The sequence below is a fragment of the Notolepis coatsorum genome (genome assembly GCF_963971535.1).
Source record: "Notolepis coatsorum genome assembly, chromosome: 4".
NCBI lineage: Eukaryota > Metazoa > Chordata > Actinopteri > Aulopiformes > Paralepididae > Notolepis > Notolepis coatsorum.
Window position 1 is genome coordinate 57,605,597 of NC_140168.1, and position 13,313 is coordinate 57,618,909.

Genomic DNA, 13,313 nt, shown 5'->3' on the forward strand with positions numbered 1-13,313 from the left:
ACACACACACACACACACACACACACACACACACACACACACACACACACACACACACACACACACACACACACACACACACATAGGCACATGTGCACACAAACACACACCTGTGCATGCAGATATGCATGCACACGCAGTCATGCAGACACACAGACACGCACAGACACAACTCAGTAATTTGGCTGAGTTCCGAGGCAATGTGCTAATGTGTGAGAGAGAGAGAGAGAGAGAGAGAGAGAGAGAGCGAGAGAGAGAGAGAGAGAGAGAGAGAGAGAGAGAGAGAGAGAGAGGAGAGAGAGAGAGAGAGAGAGAGAGAGAGAGAGAGAGAGAGAGAGAGAGAAAACTGTTATCTTTGAGGGAATTTCATTTGTTCTGCTTGGTTTTGTAGGTGACCAGATGCCGCGGCTGCTCAGCACTCACCCATCACCACAGACACTTTACAAGCTAAGCATTTCATAAGTGATAAACAAATCCAGAGGCATTAATTTCAGGCGGGGTAAATCTACATGAAGCGCAAAGACATGTCAAGAAACATATGGCACAGCGGGCTCCCGCGCACCTACCGCGCCATTCTTTTGAATCTACGGCGGGTTTGACTTTCAATCATCTCACATCCTCCTCTGTCTCCCTCTTTCCGCTTAAATTTCTGACTGTGAACTTTTGCGGCGTGACAAATTGATGAGATTGCGGTAAAGGCTTTGGTAATGCGGCGAGTTAGAGCAGGCGGAGAGCTTAAAACAATTGGACATTAGCATACTTTTCTCTCATCCATCTGCGGGCAGCTCCAGCGCCCATGGCAGCCATTCATCACGGTGGCACCGCCACTGCCACCCGCCACCGCCACCCGGGCCTTCGGCTCCCAACTGAGCAACTGCTTCTATGGAGATGTATGAACCAACATGTGCAGTGGTACCTACAGTATATGAAGACGAATAAACCATGCCTTATCGGTGACCATGGAGATTAATTAACTTGTAATGACCCACCATATAACCATTTCTAGCAGAGAACGTGAAGATTAATTTGAGATGCAGCTCAGCACCGTGTGTCAAGTTTTTCTAGTCATAAATCTGTAATAAACACACAGCTTTAACATTATGATGCAAGTATATGATGGCCATTCCCATGCTCAATTATTGAATGCTCAACGTTTTCTTTCTAGTTGATTTTTAGAGCGGCACGGTGGTGTAGTCGTTAACACTGTCGCCTCACAGCAAGAAGGTCCAGGGTTCGATTCCCGCTTGGGGAACAGGTTTCCATGATGCCAGGTACTCAGGTGGGTATCTCCCAGGCCTTTCTTTGTGGAGTTTGCATGTTCTCCCCGTGCTCGCAAGGGTTTCCCCCCGATAAGATAAACCCAATGGAAAAACATGCACAACAGATCGCTAACGCTGTGGCGTCCTTGATGAAGACGGACAGGAGCAATTGGATTGGTCGCCGAGGCACGGCTCACGTTGACGCCCTATCTGCTCCCGGCTGCCCTTGGGGGGAAGGACAACGGGATGGGAAAAGTGCAGAGAGACATTTCATCTGCGACTCAGTGCATGTGTGTGTGTGTTCCTGTGGGTCGCCCATCTCGCGTGTGTGTTAAACTGCATGACAAATAAAGACTTCTATGTCTAACCAATTATTATTATTATTAATTATTATTATTATTATATTATTATTATTATAATTATTAAAATTATACCATTTGTTACACAGATTTGGTGCAAAATGTAATAATTTTTGACCACTCAGAATTCACCAACCAGAATTGATACACATGGTCAAAAATCCCTCCAAAATAAAAGAGACAAAGCCCTTGAGATGAATTCATGCTGCGATTTGTTATCAGACACCTTTGACATTTGGAGATTTCTGTAAGAATACATGTTTTTTGGGGGAACATGTCTATATTCCCCGGGTTCTATGTTCCCCGGGTTCTATGTTCCCGCTCGAGATAAAAAGGGTTCTATGTTCCCCGGGTTCTATGTTCCCGCTCGAGATAAAAAGGGTTCTATGTTCCCCGGGTCCTATGTTCCCCACTCCCGTTGTGACTCCCGAAAAAGCAACCGAGTTGTGTGAGGGCCGACCATGTCAGCTTGCTTCATTTCTCGGTCATTACGGTAGTGTTCTCAAACGTCCACTTCACGAGTCACGACTAAAAAAGGGTCCTATGTTCCCCGGGTCCTATGTTCCCCGCTATTTCATCATGCACCTGATGCGCTCTGGTGATATTATAAATTATTATTATAATTTTTAATATTAATAATTATTATATTACAATAAAAGACAGCTCCGTGTTTTAATACACACATATATTGTACAGTAACTTCAAATAAACACGTACAGTCCCCGCTGAAATAAAGGTTGTGCACGCACGTACCGGCAGTGATCTACAGCAGTGGTTTTCAACCAGTGGTAAAATACACATAAAAGATAGCCACTTATACTATTCTGAGTAGATCATTCATCTGTATCGCAACGGAGTCACGGATCTGGTCGGGGCAGGTAGAATTATGTCGGGAACATTTTTATGAAATAAACAAATGTGAATTAAAGAATTTAAAACGAAGTTTAGCCTATTAAATCGTTTTATAAGCTTATAGCCTTTTTCGTGCTTATTTGAGAAGGGTCCAGCTGCACAGCCGGAGAGCAACGCTAGATCTCTCAAAGAAACATATATCTTTTTTTCTCACAAATTCAAATCAAACATCTCAAGTTGACCCCAGCAATGACAGAAAATTACAGAAAGGAAACACTGGAGCTCCCCTACATCAAGAAACCCCTGAAAACGTACAGGATTGACCGAATCTGCATTATAACATCTCCAAAATAAATTAGACAGATACTGCCTTTTCCTTACATTTCTGACTTAGAATATTGAAATTTAAATGGAACTATTTAAGATAAAGTTAAATAAAGTTTGAAAATGGAACTACATTTTTGTCAGTAAGCTACTTATGTATTATTTTTTTTACTAAAGAAACACCCACTTGCAGTCATAAGCAGTAGCCTATCGGTTAAACAATTTGTTCCTCACATTAACCCATTCATTCACACACAGACGGCGGAGGCCACCACACAAGGTGCCAACCTGCTCATCTGGCACAATTAGGGGTTAAGTGTCTTGCTCAAGGACACTTCAACACTCTGCCGGGAGGAGCGGGAATCGAACCGGGAACCTTCTGATTACCAGATGACCGCTCTACCTCCTGAGCCACTGTCGCCCCCAGTATAATAATAACCACATCTCCTGTCGGCTACTGAGTGGCTCCAGCGGATCAGTTAAATACCTTGCTCATTGACTCGTCTGTGGTGGGAGTGGAACCGGAAAACTGGTGGCTTCGGGACCCCCTGGTGGCTTCGGGGACCCTATGCAACCGCATAGTCCGCATATGGCAAGTAATGGGCCTGGAAAGGGGGCAAAAAATATTACTCCAAAGTCAAGTACATTTTGAAATGGGATAATGGGCATGTAATTTTCAAAGGGGTCCCTTGACCTCTGACCTGAAGATATTTGAATGAAAATGGTCTCAATGGAACCACAAGAGTAACTAGCAATCTCCAAGCAGAGCAAAGATGTAATTTTCATGCTTTTAATGATATTCTCCAATTAAATAAAGAAAGAAAGGTAATAATGGTAATTTATTTTCCCTCTCTTTGTTACAGCTGTTGCTTATTCAAGGCCAATGTCATACAGTTTATGGTTCCTCAACTACCTCAAAGGACACTGGACACAGAAATGAATGAATGAATGAATGAAAACTTTATTTAACAGATTGCAGAATGGGTACAATACAGTACGGCTCAATACACACAATTGTTAAGGGGATGCAGACCTGAGAAAGACGTTTGTCTTGTTTACATCAGGGTCCCCCATTTCAATTCATATAGACATTTATGACATACACAACATACATGACATTTATGGCATAGGGACATATAGGTATTTAGTACTGATACATTTGTGACATAAACGGTATTCAAATATACAGTACTGTTACCTCTAGATCCTGACAGAGTATATACATATGATGGGGAGGGGACTGTACATTAGGAGGGGGTGGGTGGGTGGGAGAGAAATATACATACGGCGGGGAGGGAATATATACATGCGATGGGGAGGAGACTGTCTATTAGGAGGTGGTGGGGGTTTTGGGCATTTACGGTGGCCAGTTTCGAATTGCAGCCTCCCGTAGGTGCTCTTTAAGAGCGGTTTTGAATGTGGGTAGGGATTCACATTCCTTTACAGCTTTGGGTAGGGCGTTCCACATTGATGTGGCATAATTGCGAAACGTGTTTAGTCCCTTGTTTGAGCCGAATCTGGGTTTAACATGATTTGTTGAGCTTCCTCTGGTGTAGTGGTTGTGGTATTCACTGCAGTGGCGGCTCGCCACTAGGGGCGCTCGGGCGCCGCCCCCCCTCAGGCCCCTGGTTATATGAGAGAAGAACAAGACATTTTTTTGTTTTGTTTTTTGTTTTATAGCCCTATAAATAATATAAACATGTTTAAAATGAATAATATTTACTAATTTTAAGTATGTTTGTGTTTCCAATGCACAATATAACGTTAATATATAAAATAAAAAATACTCGTTTTCCTGAACAGGAAGTGACTCACTTTTTTTTATTTTTTTTTATTTCTCGGCCCAGGCTAGACGCAATAGCGCTCTGAGTGCGCGTCACTGTTTGATTGCTGTATCCGTCGCAGCCAATCAGTGCGTAACGCGTTGTGCGTTGAAATATGACTATTATGTTGGAACCCGGGCGCGATTTGAAGCGGTCTAGGCAGCAGCGTCAAGAATTTCCTTAGCCGCATTTCACGGAGACGCTCTCTGATTGGCCGACGCCAGTATTTCTTTCCGTAGCAGCATTTCGCAGAGACGCTCTCTGATTGGCCGACGCCACTTTTCTATGTTCCAATTTTAGGTTTTCTAGCTTGGTAAAGATAGTTGTGTTGTTGTGAGATCAGATGCAGCTATTTGTCTTAGAGCGTGACTGCAAGTTCTTTCGGCGGTTAAGCTTAGGCACTCTTTCAAAGTTGGTTAAGGTTAGAGTTTGTCTTAGAGCATGGCGATAGAACGCCAGGTAGTTTGCAGTCTGTTCGACGTGGAAATGGACAAAGAAATCAAGTACGTTCTTGTTGTGGTGCTAACAGCTAACAAGCTATATGGCGGATGCAGTCTGGACAGTGGACAGTGGTCTGGATATACATCATCAACAGCGGATTATACACTTTATCAAGCTCACCACGTTTCAATTAAACAAAGTGAGTTTATGCTGTTGTGTTGTGAGATGCAGCTATTTGTTGTTATCTCACACAGTACTTGTTGGCTATAAGCTATATATGGATGCAGTGTGGAGGGACATGCACAATGGACAATGGAGTGGATATACTTTATCAAGCCCTGCTGCCTGCTCTGCTGTCAACTTAACAACAACAACAAGGTAGATTTGCAATATCGCTCGCTCGCTCTCTCTCTCTCTCTCTCTCTCTCTCTCTCTCTCTCTCTCTCTCTCTCTCTCTCTCTCTCTCTCTCTCTCTCTCTCTCTCTCTCCCTCTCTCTCTCCCTCTCTCTCTCGCTCTCTCTCTCCCTCTCTCTCTCTCTCTCTCTCTCTCTCTCTCTCTCTCTCTCTCTCTCTCTCTCTCTCTCTCTCTCTCTCTCTCTCTCCTCTCTATCTCTCCCTCTCTCTCTCTCTCTCTCTCTCTCCCTCTCTCTCCCTCTCTCTCTCTCTCGCTCTCTCTCTCGCTCTCTCTCTCTCTCTCTCCCTCTCTCTCTCTCTCTCTGCCTATGCATGTGTTTGGAGACGGAGCGAGTTTGTTTCTAACGTTTCTATTTATATATTGTTTCAAGTTGTGAATTAGACTGTACTTTATTTGGCCAATGCGTGGTACATGTTTGGTATAGCGCCCCCTAGCGCCCCATCTGGAGAATAATCCAGGAGCCGCCACTGATTCACTGACCTTTGGAAAGTATTTTGACATGTACATGGGTACCTTAGTCGTATAGTGTATCTTGTAGACCAGGCCCATTGCAAGTTGCTGTACTCTGTCGTCTACTCTAAGCCATCCTAGGTTGTCAAAGTGGGCAGGGGTGAGGTGGGTTCTGGGGATAAGGTCGAGTAGTAGTCTGACCAGTTTGTTTTGTGATGTTTCTAATCTTGTTTTAAGCGCCTTTGAGGTGCTTTGGTACCATGAGGTGCACGCATAGTCGTAGTACCCTTGAATGAGTGCTCCTGCCAGAGTCTTCAGGGTATTCTTGTTTACCAGAGAGGAGATCCGGTACAAGAATCTAGTTCGTTGTTTGACTCTTTTTATTACATTGGATGCCATTTTGTCACAGGAAAGATTTGCCTCTAGGATGGAACCCAGGTAGGTAATTTCGTCTTTCCTTGTGACAATATTGTCACCCACTGTAACTGAGAAGCCGTCGGTCTTGCTGAGTTTGTTATTTGAGCCGAAGAGAATGGACTCTGTTTTGCCCATGTGTAATGATAGTTTGTTATCAGCGAGCCATATGCAGATTTTGCCTAGTTCCTAGCTGAGGGTTTTTTCAACCTGCAACTTGTTCTTGTCAGAGACCAGCAGGGCTGAGATTAACTTTCTTCCACCCCATTTCACATGGAAAAACTGAAGCTCTCACAGTGACAACCACAGATTCAGGTACTAACTTGTGCAGTGATGCTTAACAATTAATATCCACCTATATTGTACAAACGAGGGGGAGGAGATTAGAATAGCATGCAAAAAACAATGATTTATACTATATTTATTGCTATATTAACGTTATTGTGCATTTTAATAGTAATTATTATTCATTTTAAACATGTTATGAAACAGGGCTTCAAGCCTTCAAAATATCTAAAATAAAAAAAACACAAGTTCTTCTTCTCCTACTCTCTCATTGCTCTCAACCAGGGGGGGCGACGCCCCAGCGCCCCTAGTGTCCAGCCGCCACTGTTGTAGGTGTATTTGCAATAATTTCACTGCTGCAACACGGCTGGGGCTGATCATAAACAATTGTCTTCACTATATGCCTTTATCTATTATTTATCAGTCTCCCCAGTTAACTCATTCAGCGCCAGCGTGTACCCCCATCCCTGCTGTCTCTTTTCGTGATTGTTTTTCGCGATATTTCATGATCTTTGCGGAGCTATTGTATATTCTATATTATGCTATGGAGACAATAGTATGGCTCATTTGACAGACACTATTTGTAGTACAACATGTAAAAAAAGGGTTTGTTTACTTTCTACATACCTTCGTTCGTTCACAATTCCAATATAAACATTGCCTCGTTTCAGTAAAATCCAAGCAGATTTCCTGGAACGTGAGTTACAGAATGTTTTCTGCGGGTATGCGTAAATCATGTTTCAAGTCCCCCCCCCCCCCACACAATGGCGTAACAAAGAGTTATTTTGCATAATTTGACCAATTTATACACACCGCCACCGCCAGGATGAAATTGTAACGACTGATCATGAAATATGAACTAACTATGCAATTGCAATAGTATTAGAATATAATAACAACACAACAAGGTTTGTTTCAAAATCAAAAGGGAGGACATTTATTACACCATTGACATGCCCAGACATTACAGCTGTGCCATCATAACTCTGTGCCACAATGGGTAAACTGTACAGTCCACAATCCTCCAGAAAGTGCTTCACATGCCCATAGATTGCATTTGCGTCTTGCAAGAAATCGCTCTTTTGTTTCCAGTCCGTCTGCATATCGCACGCACACTGTCATTTGCTCCTGTTTAAATGGCCGCGCTTCATCCACAAGAATGGTGTAAAATCCATTTTCCTCAACACTGCGAATGATTTGGCTTTTCACATTTTTGGCTGCAATTTCCAACAGTTCATTTTGAGAGTCGTGGCTAGTAAGGTTAGGGCTATTCAACCTAGCGCAGAACGCGCCATCGCGCTTTGAGAACCACGTACAGAGCTCTAAAAAGTTCCCACGGTTTGTCGAACTCCGACTCATCATGCCCTCGTAGAGCAAGCCCTTGTTTGCCAAGATAAAGTACCATCTCAGCAATAGTGATGGCATATTCCCTGTTGCACTTAAAGGAAAACTCCAACATTTTGGGAAATTAGCTTATTTAACATCTTCCCTGGAGTTAGACAAGAAGATACATACCTTTTTTGTCTCTGTGCGTGCATTTAGCTTAGGGAACAGTCGCTCCGTTAGCATAGCTTAGCTTCATTACTGGAAGTGAGGCGGGGCCTGAGCCTTACAGTGTATCGTTTGATTGATTGATTGAAAAGTTTATTAACAGATTGCAGAATACACTCCAAATACAACTCCAAAACGTTCATGTAAACATGTTGTGACCTGTGTATTCACCACGTGGAGAAATAAAAAATATTTGAATTAGACAATTACGTTTTATAAGCAAATATACTCGGAACTATTTTTTTGCCCAACCACTCCTCTCTGAGCGCAGCCAGTGATTTCAACGTGTCGTCGTGATTGTTGACATTCTCATTCATTCAAAGAGTCCGAACCGATTGAAGTTTATGGATACCATGACTTGAAATCCTCTTACCTTGACGATTAAAAGCCTCCCCAATTTAGAAAACAGTAATCCAATGGCTGGTATTGTTATACACCGGACGCTCTGAGCTAACCGGAGCTAACCCAGATCAGGATGGTAAAGCATATATAATGACTTCCTTTCTGGGGTTGTCAAAATAAAAGTGCAACGTTTATAGCAGCGGAAAACGTTTATTTTGTACATTATCTAACATTAACACGAACCTAAACTAACGTTACACTAACCTAAAGTTAGTTTAGGTTTGTGTTAACGTTAGATAATGTACAAAATAAACGTTTTCCGCTGCTATAAACGTCGCACTTTTATTTTGACAACCCCAGAAAGGAAGTCATTATATATGCTTTACCATCCTGATCTGGGTTAGCTCCGGTTAGCTCAGAGCGTCCGGTGTATAACAATACCAGCCATTGGATTACTGTTTTCTAAATTGGAGAGGCTTTTAATCGTCAAGGTAAGAGGATTTCAAGTCATGGTATCCATAAACTTCAATCGGTTCGGACTCTTTGAATGAATGAGAATGTCAACAATCACGACGACACGTTGAAATCACTGGCTGCGCTCAGAGAGGAGTGGTTGGGCAAAAAAATTGTTCAGAGTATATTTGCTTATAAAACGTAATTGTCTAATTCAATTATTTTTTATTTCTCCACGTGGTGAATACACAGGTCACAACATGTTTACATGAACGTTTTGGAGTTGTATTTGGAGTGTATTCTGCAATCTGTAAATAAACTTTTCAATCAATCAATCAAACGATACACTGTAAGGCTCAGGCCCCGCCTCACTTCAAGTGATGAAGCTAAGCTATGCTAATGGAGCGACTGTTCCCTAAGCTAAATGCACGCTCAGAGACAAAAAAGGTATGTATCTTCTTGTCTAACTCCAGGGAAGATGTTAAATAAGCTAATTTCCCAAAATGTTGGAGTTTTCCTTTAACAGTTTCCATATGAGCGTTACTTAACTGTGCAGCAACGGAACCAGTGGTTTTGGATTGCAGATAGGAATTCCATTGCTCCATACACTGCCGATGGGAACAACATTCAGTGTGTTTCTGTAATTTGACTGAAATATTTTTCCAGTCGCATATACCATTCACAAAAGCAGGATCATTATAGCCACTGTTGCACTGAAAATGGCGGCAGGGGAAACAGAACACAGCGTCTTCTTCTTTGCTGTACTTTTTAAAGAAGTGCGATGAAAAGCAACGTTTCTGTTTCCGAAAATGTGTTTTAGGATATTCTGGCAGGATTGGCTGAGAGGGGCCACTGTTTTTTTCTCCCAAATCAGTGTGGGTGGATTACCTGAAGCCTCAGGTGATCGGGTCAAGGTGTTATTATGCCCAGGGGCAGGGCTCGCTGTGGCTTCACGGATGCGATCTTCTAGAGCTTCTGAATTACTTTTATGATCCTCCTTTGCCTTGAAAAGATTACGTATATACATTTTGCGTTTCTGCGGCTGTTGCTGGTGTTATCTACAAAGAAACTGGCGGGTGAAAATTCAAATGCAGATGTTTACACAAACGGGTGCGGCGTGATTGGTTACTGCCTGCAGTCTGGAATGTTAAACTGTCACCACACCTACTACCCATTGACACCTTGGTCGGCCGACCCTTGCGTAATTGTCACCACCGGGCTGCAGCAGCCCTATACACACACACAATATCGTAGCCTAATAGGCTGCCTATAATAATGCTGCGACTGGACTTCCGGTATGAGAGCGGAAGAGTAGCACGCATGCGGTGAGGCTCCTGGTCAAAAGAGCGAAAAACGGAGAAATAAAGACCCGAAAAGTGATCAAAAATCAAGATGCAAACGAGAAGGAAAGAGGAGAAAACAATTATGAAGGAAAGAGAAATGGAGAACTCACAGGAAGAGGAGAGTTCGATGGAGCAGAACCCCCGAGGCGAGACCGAGAAGGAGCAGACGGAGGAAGGGGGAGTCTCGGCTGAGACGGACAAGGAAATGCCAGGATGGGCCGTGCTCATGCAGGCCAGGATATTGGCGACCATAAAATTGAACTCGGACACGATGCAGGCGACCATAAAACTGAACTCGGACACGATAAGAAATGATATTGGGAAGTTACGGGAGGAATTGAGGAAGGAACAGGAGGACTTCAGAGGTGAAATGAATACAGAACTCAAAAGGGTGGATGAGAAGATGGCGGAACAGGACAGAAACGTAACAGAGGTACAGACTAGAACGGCGCAAATGGAGGAATGGAACACAGAGATACACGAGGTGTTAACGTGTGCGATTCAAAAATAAGAACAGATGGAGACAAAGATATCGGACATGGAGGGGAGGTCACAGAGAAATGCCATCAGAATATGGGGATTGAAAGAAGGAGTCGAAGGGGAATCTGTGATCCAATATGTGGAAACGCTTATCAAGGAACAACTGAAGGAGACGGGACTGGAAAAAATGGAGATACAGAGGGCCCACAGGGCGTTGGCTCTGAGACCGAAACCGGACAGACCTCCGAGGGCGGTGATTATTAATTTTCTGAGATTTGAGATTAAGGAATTGATACTCAGAACCGCGTGGACCAAGAAGATAGAAATCGAGGGGAAAAGACTGTCATTTGATCAAGATTACTCGACAGCGGTAGCAATAACACGCAGGTCCTACGCGGGACTGAAGAGAATTCTGAAAGAAAACGGAATGAAATTCCAATCACCCATGACCTCGCTAAGGATTCACTGGAAGGAAGGGACGGTGACGTACGCGACGGCGCGGGAGGCGGCGGAGGAGATGAGGCGACGGGGGATGCAGATGGCGGAGGACGGAGAAGGAAGGGGACAGGAGGGCCAGACGCGGAGCCTGCAGCAGAGATTGGAGAAAGCACGCAGATGGACCAGAGTAGGAGATCGAAACCCGGGAGAGGAGGGAGGAGAGAGGAGAAGGCCGAGGTGAGACGTGACAGACCGAAGGCGGAGACGGACGAGGAGGCCAGAGACGGAGAAGGAGAGGAGAGGAGGCGGGAGGAGACGAACGGATGAGTACACGCACAAGAGATTGAAAAAACTATCCAAATAGAGACAAAATATAGAAACTGAAATAACATATACATAAACACACATTCCCAGGTAGAGGCAGGATATAGGAACGAACATAACGTATACATGGACACATAATACACATGCTGATGGAGGAAATAAATGGAAATATAATTAGGTATGATAGACGGAACACAGAACATATTGAAACAAGTACATAGACACACGCTGCGAGTAACACAGTTGGAAGGGATTAAGGGGATAAATGGACATCACATAGAAAATAGAGAGGAGGAAAAGAAAGTAAAAAGGGGTACACAGAAGACACCACACACGGGTTTGGGAGGAAGGAGGGACACTGGAACATATGAGCCACATTGAGAGGGACCTAGGAAATGGGGGTCTTTGATCAGAATGAAGGACAGAGCGCTTTTGACCAGGAGCTCGACAGCAATAAAAACAGTAAGAAAGCTGGACAAATATGACGAGCGGTTGGGGGTAAAGGTTTCAAACCCCCAAGCCGTCAGGAGGAGGCCTCTCACTAGGAGAGCAATTACTCCTCACCCACCAGCAGGGGACAGGGGGGGACACAGGGACCCCCCGAACGCCTTGGGAGCACTTTATGTAAAGTTTATGTTTTTTATTTATGTTAATCATTATATGTATTCGGTGAAGAGAGCGGAGGCTACAACCGGAGGGGGGAATGAATGTGACATGGGGGGGACTGACAGACGAAAGAAGAAGAAAGATGATAATGGTTAAAGGTATAAAAATGATGTCGTTAAACGTTAATGGAATGAATAATACGATAAAGAGGGGCAAAGTGATGTTGAAGTGTAAAAAAAGTGAAATGGAAGTGATTTTTCTGCAGGAGACACATTTGGTAGCACAGGATCATGAGAAACTGAAGAGATTTGGATATGAAAATGCATACTATAGTTCCTTTAAACGGAACCTGAGGAGAGGAGTAATCACGTTAATCAAAAACACAGTCAAATTTGAATTGATCAAGGAAGTAAGAGACAAGGAGGGAAGGTTTGTTCTGGTGAAGGGAAAAATGGAGGGTCAAATGATTACATTAGTGAATGTTTATGCACCCCCAGAGAGTGAGAGGGATTTATATGAGACCATTTGTTATGGTTTGTAACCGACCCCAATCGCACAACACAAGACAGGTATGAGAGTAAGCCAAGAAACGGGCATTTATTGAACAGAAGGAAAAACCGGCACTGTCCCTTTAAGGGAGAACACAAAATAAAGGATAACATGACTGGGAAAGGCACAGTGCCTTTAAGAGGCGAGCTGGCTAAGGGGAAGGCAAGGGAAGACAGGAACAGGGAGGAACTAGGGGGAACTGGAAAGGGAGGACTAGATAGGGGAGAAGGGACAGAGGCCCGCGGAGGCGGGCTGGGGACAAACAGGGTAAGGCCTTGGAACAGGGCGAGGGCAGGAGCTGCATACCAGACGTTTGTGCGCAAAGAGCGCTGGAACAGCAGCGGGGCGAGAGCGTCGCCACCGGGGAGCCGGCTGTCCGAGCGGAGGTCAGAGTGGTGCGCCACTGCTTGGAGTGCGCGCCGGTACAGAGAGACGCATCTGGAGTGCGTCTGCGTGGAGGAGCGTGCCAAGCTCGGAGGTCTGGATGATGCGCGTCTGCTGGGAGTGCGCGCTGGTACGGAGGAGCGTGCCAAGCTCGGAGGTCTGGATGATGCGCGTCTGCTGGGAGTGCGCGCTGGTACGGAGGAGCGTGCCAAGCTCGGAGG